This window comes from Pinus tabuliformis, chromosome J (assembly GCF_031772625.1).
Source record: "Pinus tabuliformis cultivar Carrire ecotype Pingquan chromosome J, CPIR1, whole genome shotgun sequence".
Taxonomy (NCBI): domain Eukaryota; kingdom Viridiplantae; phylum Streptophyta; class Pinopsida; order Pinales; family Pinaceae; genus Pinus; species Pinus tabuliformis.
In genome coordinates this window covers 1,236,262,705-1,236,275,954 of record NC_142295.1, presented here as the reverse complement: position 1 = coordinate 1,236,275,954, position 13,250 = coordinate 1,236,262,705, and the positions used below count along the sequence as shown (strand labels likewise).

Genomic DNA, 13,250 nt, shown 5'->3' with positions numbered 1-13,250 from the left:
CCCCTGAATCCTTCTTCTTATTCCAAGAATGGAGGTGAGACACCTCTTTAGTCTTCCTAGTCAGAATTTGCCTCCAAAATTTCTTAGGAGCTAGCTTAGAGAGGTGTAAGAGATTCCCTTGTCTTTGACGAATGTACTGCCTCTTTTTCCTTTTAGTTAGGGCTTTATATATTTTTATCTTGTCCATTTTAAGAGATTCATCAACAGCTTCCTTAATTGCTCTCCTCGCACTTTTACACTCTTTGTCATACCATGGATTGGTTTTGCTATTTCTTTTATTATTTGAAACTTCAATTGAGAACTTGTTAATAGAATATGCGAGGGTTGTAGTAAAATTATGATAGCGGTCTTCTATGTTGTCTATACTAGATAAAGGAAGCAAATTAGTTTTTAATTCATTTAGAAAGAGATCATTTTTATTTCTACATATGTTACAGAGTTTAATCGTCCAGGTGAATAAACTTGAAATCAAAATAAATTTATACTCATTTTTTATATTATATAAAATTATATTACTTAGATTATTATTATTTCTTTTTAATTATATATAAGCATGTGAGAGTTGTGACAAATAGTTAGCCACCTCACATATATACCCATTGTTGTGTTACGTGTTGAGTGTTACTGCATGTGGCTGGACTGAGCGACCATGACAAAGATAGAATCTAATGACAACCTATTATAGGCCAAAAACGTGAATCCTGATCTCATATCACTCACATGGTCATCATTAAGTAGATAAGTAGCAGCAAACCCATTGTCCTTCCACTGAGTAAATATAAGCATGTGAGAGTTGTGACAAATAGTTAGCCACCTCACATATATGGTGCTGGAAAAATACAAATGAAGCCACTTAAAATTGAACGTGATGGAAGACAATCTAACCAGCAACCATAGTCCTAAAATGATCAACACATTTGAGACTTGTAGTAGCCATAGTCCTAAAATATCTAAATTACTAAAATCACCCATTAACACCCTAAAACAAATTTATTATTATTGTTTTTCATACTTTTTAAACTATAAACCAATTTTTAATTATAAAATAAAAAAGCCTCATCATAAATATATGTAAATCATTCTTATTTTTTTTTTACATCATGATCACACAAATGTATTATGCTTCAAGAGATTCGATACAGCTCAATCGTACATAGTTGAAAGCCTATTTGGCCGCTACCTAATTTTATCATAACTATTCCTAATACTACAGCGCAACCTTGCCTTCAATCGACTGCTCAGAATTTTCAATGATATCAATAACCTTGGCGTTCTTGCTTTTGAAATCACTGATCTTCGGCACGGCCACCGTCAACACGCCGTTATCCAAGCCGGCTCTAATGGCATCCATATTCACATTCTCTGGAAGCCTGAATTGCCTCCAGAATTTGCCGCTAGAACGCTCCACTCTGTGCCATTTATCTCCCTCCTCCTCTGCCTCCTTCCGCCGCTGATTCTCAGAACCCTGTTGTCCTCTACTTCGATCTTGATTTCATCCTTCCTCATCCCTGGTACATCAACGGTGAAGACGTGGGCATCAATGGTTTCTTTCCAGTCGACCCGTGTGAGGGCAACAGCCTCAATGTCTTTGGGAATGGAGTCCAGAACTTTGAAGGGATCCACCATAGCGTCCCAAACATCGTCGTAACGACCACCTGCAAAAGGCATCAGAGCAAACGTTGGGGCGAACAAACATACTGTTGTTACTGCAAATAATAAGAATAAAACAAGCGCCTTCTTCATCCTTAAAAAATAAAAAAACAACCGCAAACGCCTCTGCGTAAAGCTCCCACGAAGAGTTTACACTCTGAACAATTCCACACTTTCCAAATTGATGTCACTGAATTGATTTGAGAGGCTTGGGGATCTGCTCATATTTATATACGCAAATATGCAAGAAACTTCTCTCAAGAAACCTCTCGAAATTTCTGTCCTCTTCCGGTATGTTCTGCTTTGGTATCCTCTTCTGGTATGTTCTGCTTTGGTAACGCATTTTAAGATGACAGTTCCATGTAAATCATTCTTATTGCGATAAAGAATTTATCCATTTCACAATTTGACAAAATGTCAATTCAAAATAAGTTAAGAACTACACTCTAATCTTGAATGGTAATGTAAGTCGCATTGCAGAGGGGATAGCTCTTTAGCTACTGATCCGCAGGCGAAGTGGTCTTATCATTAAATTAAAATAATGCTTACAATAGGTATTCATTAAATTAAAATAATGCTTACAATAGGTATACGACAGGCGGAGCGTCGATTCCCGGAATCGACGCTCCGCCCCTCGGGCGGGGCGGGGCGGCCGCGCCACCCCCGGGCCGCCCCGCCCCGCCCGAGGGGCGGAGCGTCGATTCCGGGAATCGACGCTCCGCCTGTCGTATAGCTATTGTAAGCATTATTTTAATTTCCTATTATTATTTTAAGATCCTATTATGAAAAAATATATGCGCTCTTTGGTTGAAATGAGAGGAAACGAAAGGTTGAATACTAAAGAAAATGAGAGATGAACATATGAACAACCGGGAGCTTCTCACTGTTCTCAGCAATGGCATAAGCGGAGGCAAATTAATATAGATATGATTGAGAGGGAAAACGAAATCACTGAGGTGCGAGAGGGCTCTGAGTTTCAACGTGGAGATATGTTTACACGTCACCTTTGGGTTTCTCACAACCACCTGTAGCACAAAAGTATAGTCCACTCTTACGTATGTCAAAATGTACTACGAATAAATTCTACATCTTTTTCGCAAAATATTCATTCAAACAATTTATAACGTGTCGTATGAGATTTAATGGTCGTAACATAATTGAAATTCAATCGACCACCGTGGAAGATTGACGTTTTACTTGACTTTTGCGGCATGCTGTCGGTAATGACACCGGCAAATATTATTACATTGAGGGGCCTATATAGATAGGATTTTGACATTAACAATTACGTTGTTATAAAGTCTGTGATGTACAAATATTTAATGAAATGACCTGACGCTGAAGAATATGATATGAATGGAAGCGCGAGGTTGACGAAGAGAGGTAAAAACTGTACAAACTTAACCGTTTCTCCAATTCATTATTATTGTGTTTTGGAAAAAAATGATATACCTTCCATACTTCACATCAAAGTTGGTGTTGCAACCGGTGAAGGTCTCAGATGTAGGGCGACTGAGGAATTATATGGCTAGAGTTCAGGAATAGGACAGACACTGCCACGTTTGTACATTAAATTGAGATTTACATTTGCGTGCTAATTAAAATAATGCTTACAATAGGTATACGACAGGCGGAGCGTCGATTCCCGGAATCGACGCTCCGCCCCTCGGGCGGGGCAGGGCGGCCCGGGGGTGGCGCGGCCGCCTGGCCCCGCCCGAGGGGCGGAGCGTCGATTCCGGGAATCGACGCTCCGCCCCTCGTATACCTATTGTAAGCATTATTTTAAGTGAAATCACAGCAAGGCTCTTACTATTCTATTGGAGTGGTTTTACAGTGAAATCATAGCAAGGCTCTTACTATAATTTGAAGTCACAGAGAGAGCTCAGAATATCGTTTGCTTCTGCCTTCAGTCAGATTCACTCGCTCGCTTTAGACAACAATTGTTTTGCTGGAATACTGGGAGGTGCCATGGGTGCCTTGGATTATTTCTCAGATCTGTTTGAAGGAGTTACAAAAAGAAAACAGAGGGAGCCACTTCAGGTATTGGATTCATTATTCTCAAGTTAATGTACACCAAAAAAAACTACACCACCTATCTACCCTTGCGATTAGGCCGTGCTCCCTTCAAGTTGACTCAATCCTGATGTACCGCCCTCATAAAAACACGGTCTGCCAAGGGAGACTAACTGAAAACCAAAAATCAGAAAGCACATGACTTCATGGCTTCATTTCAGCTGAAGGAGCGAACCATTCGAGGCCGACATATCCGCAGTCACACCTTCGCACGTAGGCAGTGACTTATTGCGAAGTTGATCTGTGGGAGCGAACCAGTCTTCGGGTCAACGTGGAGCGCACGTACACTGAAAAACCAACCCGAATTCCCTGCACAGTGGATTTATACGTCGTCATATCAGAGAAGAGGATATTTATGTGAACTCTCGTATGTATGCTGCGGTGTCTTGAAGTATATCAAGATTCTGTAACTTAAATTATAAGTAAGAAAGTACACTTTGCCAGCAATATATATTAAAATATATTAAAAAGTAAATAGAGGACAATGGAGGTGGAAAGACAAAGTATGGAAGCATGGAAAATTTCAGACTAATACGACATCCATATAAATGAATCCATTAACTTGAGAATATGTACATTAACTTGAGAATACATTAATAGGTATTGGATTCATTATTAATAGGTATTGGATTCATTATTAAAGCAAGACATACTTAATCTACTAAACCTGCAATAATCCAAATATTCCTTCTACTTCAAAAAATAATTTTAGTTATTATATTCTTTAAACACGTATTCACAATTTATACATATATTTTTCAAATGATGTTAAATACCACAAAAATCTGCATGCATTGTGTATCCTTCTTAATTTGCATGTCATAACATCTATGGAGTCCATTATAAAATTTCTATTACTGTAGTAACTAGTATTGGCACTAAACTTTAATTTTTTTTTTAATCCTCTGAGAAACTATAAAGTATTCACTAGACAACACATTAGTTAAAATATGATATAAATCTCCATGTATAACAATGTTTTTAAAGTATTTAATAATCTCATCGTACCAAATAATTATTATGACCTTACCTTACTCTCCTTCTTCAACCATAAAATGAACTTAATGACTAACATAAATATAACTTCCGTAAAGGCTTTTCTTTTGCGTGTTTCCTACCCAATCTAATGGCTCATGCAATTGATACTTACGATATATTAATTACTTCAATTTGTGAACCCACAACATATAACCATACAATACACACTCGATTTGTGACAATATCAATATTGTATGTATGCCATACTTCATATATTTTTATATTCTAACTTCATAATTAATCTATATGTTATCTCTTATTAGATGTTTAATGCAATTTGTTCCATAATTAGGATTGCCAATAATTTAGAAAACATTAACACATATGGGCTTATACAAATACTTAATCATTCCCTACAACTTAACCAATTCCATACTAAATACGAAGATACAAATTTCCTTAAATAAATAATCATTCATTGAATTCAAACTAAAATATTACTTCAGAATAAAGTCAATTCCGCTATTAAATGCAAGTAATGAATTATCTAAATAGCAAGGTTTCCTTTTGGAATACTACGGGAAAGGGCACATTTCTCTTTGTGATACCCCTGGTGCAACTGCTATTGCAGGATTTATTATTTTATATTTCCCATAAATATGGGAGTAGAAATGTTTATTTTATATTTCCCATAAATATTGGAATAGAAATGTTGGATGTGGGGCCAAGACTAACTCAAATTGACTTAGGTAGATAAATTTGATATAAATATATAAATATTTTTTACCTTTAAAAATGACATGGGAAATACTACATAAGTGATGTGGCATTGTTATCCAAGAATTTGTTAAGTGGTTAGGTCTAAATGTACTTTTCCAAAAAAAAAAATTGGGAGAAAGATTGCCACGAGGGAACAAACATAACTGGAGAGAAAGGTTTTGTTGGGTGTAATGATAAGCTTAGATGGAGAAAAATTTTGAGTTGGGTAAAATGATAAGTATAAGCACCCCGCGAGAGAAGGGCATGCTCATGAAGGAAAAATAAGATATTTTATTTATATTTATAGAAAGAAAAAGCTTAAGCAAAGGGGTGGGTAGACCTTAAAGGTAAGATGTTTATAAACATATATTGGGAAGAAAATAATAAATACCACTAATAGTTTGGATAACTTTGGTTGTGGAAAAACAAAGAGGGAAGCGAGGAGTCTGTACTCGGGGAGGGGGCGGTGGCGGTGGAGGGGTGGGCGCGGGAGAGCACAACTGTGATTTTCGCAATGATTTTTTAGTTAATTATTATATTTTGAAAAAAAAAAATTGTTATTATTATTTTTTTGACATGAAATTCAAAAAAAAAACTATTATTTGACCATTTTTAGTTAATATTTTTGTATAAAAATTGTGATTTTGACATGTTAATTCTAGCAAAAAATTATCAAAACGTTTAGTTTTTTTGTTATATTTATGTTAAAAATGGTTATTTTTATGTCCATTGTTAAAAAATGTTGTTTTTTAGAAACAATTATTTCATGTGGATTGAAAAATGAATTAAGGATGTATAAATATGTAGATTATCTAAAATTCAAACTATCGACTTTCTAATTTAAAAACGCAAAACAATAAAAACCCCACTAAAAAAAATAAGATAGAGAACAAGAAAATATGAATAAAATGACCACTTCAAAAACTATCAAATTTAGAAAATAATTTTTTACATTTCACACACTAGAAAATTTAAAGTCAAAAAAAAGGTCTTTTAAAAAAAGGGTGTGATGCAGAATACTCACTTTTTAAAATCAGGATGAAAATCACTACCATTCACTACCATTCTAAAACTTAATGCACATGAAAAAATTAAAGTTCCAAAAACCATGTTCTAAAAAAAACATGTGTATTCTGCATCACCACTTTTGAAAATCGGGTCATTTTTTTGCCACCTCTACAAAACGGGTAACAGTATCAGTTCCCGTTTCAAAGTTTACATTGTTAAAAGTGATAAAGTACAAAAAGTCAAAAATGTCACATGTGTCTACAAAGTGACTAGCCAATCACTGGTGGTGCTCCCTATACAACACCACTGCACGGGCTACCTTACGCAAAAATCTCCTAAACGGTCCAGGGACTGCGACTACATAGCGCTGAAGCCTGATAAGAATATCATCCATAGTAGTCTCAGGCATATCCGCCGTCAGACGCTCTAGATCATGCTCCAACTCAGCTAGTACCTCTGCAGCCGCGTCCTGTGGGGCCGGTACCGGTGCAACTGGATGTCTCCTCTCAAAAGGCCGGAGACCAACATCTGCATTTTGAAAATTTTTACTGTCAGTTTTGAGACGATATATATAAAAAACAAAAAAATACATAATTTGAAAACTTGTGAAAAATAAAGTACCTCTGTCATCCCATTGTTCTCCCTGTGGAAGAACCGTGTCTGGATCACCTCGAAAATCTACTCCGGCATACAGAAAGTCCTGGATCGAAAAAACCTGGTCCTCTTACCAGTGAAAATAGCTATCTGAGAATCGAGCAACCGCCGCACCCTCATCAGGATGCCGGGCCATCACCGCAACCCATCGTACCAACTTTGGCTCCTGAGGACCCAAGATATCAACAGCGAGTTGCTGAGGGATCAGCATTGGAACTCTCTCTAAGGCAAAGCTCACGACTAAAGGCCCATATCCAAAAGTTTTCAGTCGTCCGTTCTTTGCCTTAGTCAGTTGGCTCTTCATATTAGCCGACACAACATCACACCAGTTGAAAATGGTGCCTTGGTAACAGTGAATTGCCATCCGCATTTGGGACCCGGAAGCAATATGTAAAGCGGTTGCGCCGCAAATTCTGGTAACCGTGAAAGCTATAACTTTGAGTTCACGCAGAGAGATGTGTTTGATTTCCACGCCTTTCGCATGGTGTGCATTGGGTGTGCACCAATCTTCCCGGAGACTAACAAGGGATTGGCCACTCGGCCTAGTCCCGGCTAGATTGAGTTGCTCGCCTCTATTTGGCAAGCCAGTGAGAAAGTATACATCAGAGGGCTCTATCTCGAGCTGGTGCCCTCCTATGTAAAAGCATTGCTCTTGAACATTCCATCTCTCAACCAGCCATTCTAAGAATCTCACCTGAGCCCTCATGCCAGGTATGGCCCAGTATTTATATAGCCCGCATGCTTTTAGGGCATCAATGGAAGGTTGATGTTCAATTGCAGCTAAATCAACGTCCTCGTGCTCTCTTTCTCTCCTATCCAACATGGTGAATGCCCTACACACCAAGAAACAATGATTAGAATTAATTTGGGGAAATTTGAATGGTTGTTTGTGAGGATTGGGGTTTCAAATTCCGCATTCCATGGAGGACGCACCCCGCGTTTAGAACACAGGGCGTCCGGACGCAGCTGGCCTGAAGGTGGGCTGCGTCCCCCGACCATTTTCCTGTATAGGAAAAAGTCGGGGGACGCAGGTCACCCGAAGGGCACCTGCGTCCACCGCAGAGCGCATTTTGAAACCTAAACCCCCCCAAAAAACAAAACTAAAACCTAAAAAACAATTTTAATCGGATGAAATTGAAGAGTAGGATGTTGTAAAATACTTGGAAGAGACGGCGTTCGATTCTGACGGTCGGATTTTCTGCAGCGACCACGGGAAGTTTCTTGCCAAAAGCCCTTTTTTCAACCTCAACAGCAAAATGGTAAAAATGACATGGTAAAAAGTCTTTTTATAGGTTTTTTGGATGAATTTGTTCATTTTTCACCATGGAAGGATGTTTTTCGATGTATTTTTGCCTATCTTAAACAGGTATGAGTAATGTGTTGTTTTTGTGCAGAACAAAGGGACTTAGAGGGAAAATTGTCATTTTTCACGAACCAAAATATCAGAGTCATCTTTTAAGCCCTTTTCTGACTCCTAAAAAATGAAAAGATTGCCGAGCGTTTCTTTTACACTCGTTAAAACGGAATTAAAAGACGGTCCCCTTATAGCTCTTTTCTGACCGTAGAATCAGGAAAAGATTGCCGGGTTTTTGTCGTTTCAAACTCGATACGGAAATAAAACGACGTGTCCTTGATCGCTTTTTACTTTTCAGGTCAGTGACACTAATTATGAAAGTACTCCTTGGTCGCAAGATCAAGCGGTTCCCCCAGGTATTATTTTATACTTTTTCGGGCTTGAGGGACACAAATCTACGAAAAAGTTCAACTTGGAGTCTTCTTAAGTTTTTCAGACTCTCTAAAATTGAAAAACACCGAGTTTCTCCTATACTGGGCTCGTTAAACATTTCACAGTAAAGGACCTCTTCAATTACAAACAGGAACGAACCACTCCTTCCTAGGGTTCGAATCAAAACTAGGTTGGACTCATCCGAAGGATGAGCTTATAATCAAGCATATGTTATCCTCCTCAAGCTTGTTAAAAATAAAGAGGTACTTGCCAGAAATGGTGGGGGAAAAGAGAGAAGAATGAGCCTATTTATTACCTTTTGTCTCAGAAGAAACTTTATTACCACTCTTGAACACGACACTTTTCATTCACCTGGGTTGGGAAATCCTTTACCTCACAGTTGATCAAACCACTTTGAAAGTCTTCAGCCGGGTTCCAGGGATTAACTTTGAGTTATTCAGCACCAAGCCATATGTCGTGTCGTTATGTGTTCAAGAGGTCTGCAAGCAAAACTTTCATCTGCAAAATACTTGTCATCCATTTGACCATCCCTGAGTCAGTCTTTACAGCAACATTTCTTCAACTTGAACAATGATTTCGTGTTGCGGGCTTGCCTGCAACGGGTCGCTTTCTATCGACATCAGCACATTATCTAGAGAGATGACTTAGAAATCGTCAGTACCTTGAAGTATGCATGCATCAATGGCAGGTTTCTCGCCTTTGACGTCAGTTTACATCATTGACTTTCGATCAAAGGATTCCGTGAAATGTTCGACATCAACTCATTCATTCACATCTCATGGATTGTACTGGGTACTTTGAGAACCATTGACATTACTGGTGGTCTCTCTCACGCTTGTTAACAGTTTACATCATCGACTGGTAATCAACTGGTTTCTACCATGTTCGACATCAACTCATTTATTCGCATGGCTAGAATCGTACCAATTCGAGGAGTAGAAATGAAGACCCTCGATCTAGTTTCCACCATCCAGGCTGCGAGGAGTTTTGTATTCATTATCTAAGTAGACTAATCATAAACAGATGGCTGTGCCCATACTGTGTCTACAAAAGTCTATGATTATGATGTACTGCAAGATCATTCCTGTATCAGAGTAGTTAGTCTGTTAGTTAAAGTTTTAATCTGAGTATGGGAATGCCTACCTCAGTGATGATATAATCTTATACATGTATTTTGTGTTGAAAATTGCAGGTTCTAACCAGGCTCTCCACGAGATAATCCTTGAAATGATAAAGCGCTTCACCCTTCCTAGATAATACAAAACCCTAATCTATTTCAGGCTTCGCACTTTAGGGGGCAATCTGTTACACTAAAAAATGTCACCATGACTATTTACAGTTAGGATGACTCTATCAACAGTCATGCTACCCTCTTAGGCAAGTCTTATGCCTCTGCTCTCCATGTCAAACTCCCAAAAAGAGAGAAAGTCTTTCTAAATGTATTTATCTCTGGGGACGCAGGTTCTCTCAACCTTACCTGCGGGGACACACCCAATGTTCACAAAAACTGCGTCTTTGGACGCTCTGTATGTAAAGGGGCAGGTGCGTCCCCCTGAAAAGGTTAAAATGCGCAAGTTTCATCTTTAAAAAGTCACTTGTGGTCATTTCTAGAGCATTCTAGAAGGTTGCTCGACGTGTATTGAGTGCCTCCAGATGGTTCATGCACTCCTACCAAAGAGGAACTTATCCCATCAATAAGGGAGCTATCCTATCCAAAGAGGGGATTATCCCATTGATGGTGGACATGATTAACTTCCTCTTGAGCACTATAAATACAGGCATTGGGCCAGAAGGAGAGGGGGTTGAAAGCTATACATTTCTAAGGGTAAATGCGGCAGGAATTAGGACTCCCATTTAGAAGCTTGTGAGGAGAGATTGCCATCTTTGCTTGTTCTATTTGGAAGTGGGTGAGCTTTGTCAAAGTAAAGGAGAACTCTTGATGGACCCTGGGAGGGACTTGCACAACACCAAGGCTCAGGTTGTATTTGTTCCTTTTGTTACCTATTAATGCAAATGAGTCCATTCTTCTCAATAACTTGTTATTTATGAGTTATTTCATGTACTCCTTGGTCTATGTGTTAAATATGTTTTATTCTATGAGATTATCAAGTGCTATTTAATCGTTTGATTGTTAGTGTATGCAGGTTTCAAAGTGAAGGAGGAGCTCATCCGGATCAGCGGAGCTGGACTGCTACAACAGCGTTGGATTACAGGTAGGATCTAAACACTTGATTTCCCATATAGTAAATGCATGTTTAGAGAAGGATTGCTCTTGTTTGTCTTGTTTGTCACTAGAGAGTCTTAGGCTCCTAGGGAGGTTGGTTGTGTTCGCACAATCGACTCTTTCCGCCTGACAGAATTACCCTAGACAATGAATTGTGATCAAGCTGCAGGTAATTGATTGAACTCGAGCCTTCAAGCTTGTCAAGAAGAGGCCTAAACAACCAGCTATTGCTTACACTCTAGTTGATGAAGGAACCTCACCACTTTTGACTGGTTATTATAGAGTTGTGCGTATTGCAGACTACCGCAAGAGTCGAGCGACGACAAACTCCCATTAAAATTGTTGGAAAATATAACCAAGGCATAAAGAATTCTTCCCTTGCATATATTTCTAGGAAGAGGGCCCTCAAAATCGTTGTCTGAAACATCGATCAACCAAATATTAGAATATGTACCCAAATTTTGTACCAACCACCCACTAAGCTTGTTATTGTAAAGACTCACGCTTGTCAGATTAACAAGTGTTCCTAGTTGTGCAAGGACAGATCCGGTAAGGTTATTCTCTGACAACGAAAAGTTTTCCAAGTGGACCAGATTTATGATTGTTTCAGGAATTGTTAAATTTGGTTGATTAGTTGAAAAGTCGAGAGAACGTATGCTTCTCATCTCGTCAATATTGTGCGGGTTTTGTCAAGAGCGCTAGTTTTTCCAGAGATAGAGTTCTGTTATCCTGGACAACCTCATCAAATAGGTGGGAATGTTATCCCAGAGACCCTTGGCAGAGAGATCCAAATTCTTCTCTGTTAAGCTCCATTAAGTTTTTCCCAACTACTGACTACAATTACAGAAGTGAATTGCGGTCATTTCCTTAATTTCTGGAAACCAACTGCAGTAATTTCCTTAAATTATGGAAATCAACTGCAGTTAATTAATTTCTTGTTGGGAGCTTCTGAAGTGGTCCATTACTCCATCTGGAGTTGTCTACCATGATCTGTGGAACACCTGACACATAGCCAACACAGACTTGATGGAAGCTTGGCTATATATGTTTCTGTTTGGTCCCCAAGCTTGCATCTCAATCCCCTTTAGTTTTACACTGTCAAGTTGAGAGAGTAGAGCTTGGAAGTGCCTTCAGATTTTCTGTAGTGATTTTTCCTGTCTCCATTACGTTTCACAGCTTGATGAATGAGAGCACTTGCTATTTGGGCATTTAACTCTCTTCATAACAGTTATGTGATTGTCTTCCCCATTTGTTGTCTCTATTATCATGCAATTGCGGCCTCGGTCAGTCTGTTCAGGATTTCCACTCCCATCTTTGGAGATATAGCGCCCATTTTTTGTTGCAAACCAGACTACTATCATCTGCTCTTTTGTCGGTATAATTCATTCTGCCACGATAGTTTGATACATTTCGTTCTTGGGAGAGCTTTTGGGTCCAGCATTCTGAGATTTCTTGAATCTTCTTCAAATTGCTGGTTTGATCGAGCAAACAATGCCTGCAAACTCATATGCTGGTGGAGGCTCTTAGAATCCAAAATTATTACTGGTATTAACGTCAATGGCTGGAGGTAAATTATCTTGGGCATAAACTTTAACATTATTAAAGTTTTATTTTTCGATTCTTTTTTTCCACATTATAGTAGAATCGTTATAATCGTTATTAAGCTCTATCATATGGTATCAGAGCCTTATTTATCTCTGCCTTGATGTGTGCAAATTTACAACAGTGCTTTAATTTTATTTTATCTTGTGAGGAATTATTGCCATCATTTGGAGTAACACTGATATTTACTGGAGTTTTTACTCATACTATGTCATTTATAGTTCTGGTTATATTAGTGCGGAGTCATATGGAGTTTATTTAAAATGTCATTTTGACTTATTATTTTCATCAAACATTGTTTTTGACTCTGGTTAAAGAATTGTTTATAATTTTTTAAGTAAATTTTTTAAGTGCTTAGTCAGTCCGGTAATTGTTTCCGCTTTCCATATTTTTTAAATTGCTTCATATTAAACTATGTATACGCCATCTCACGTAGCATGAAATGTGAAGTACTGTGTATATTTTTGTTTATGCAATTTATAATAAATAATGTCTAGTGATCCATATAATTTTAATTGATTAGAGAATAGCCACATCATCTCTAATTAAATAATA

At 38.2% G+C, this 13,250-nt stretch overlaps 1 pseudogene; it reads right to left on the bottom strand.

The window, feature by feature from the left end:
* Positions 1–1,207: 1,207 nt before the first annotated feature.
* Positions 1,208–2,003, bottom strand: LOC149231637 (18.1 kDa class I heat shock protein pseudogene; annotated as a pseudogene).
* Between the last annotated feature and the right edge of the window lie 11,247 nt (positions 2,004–13,250).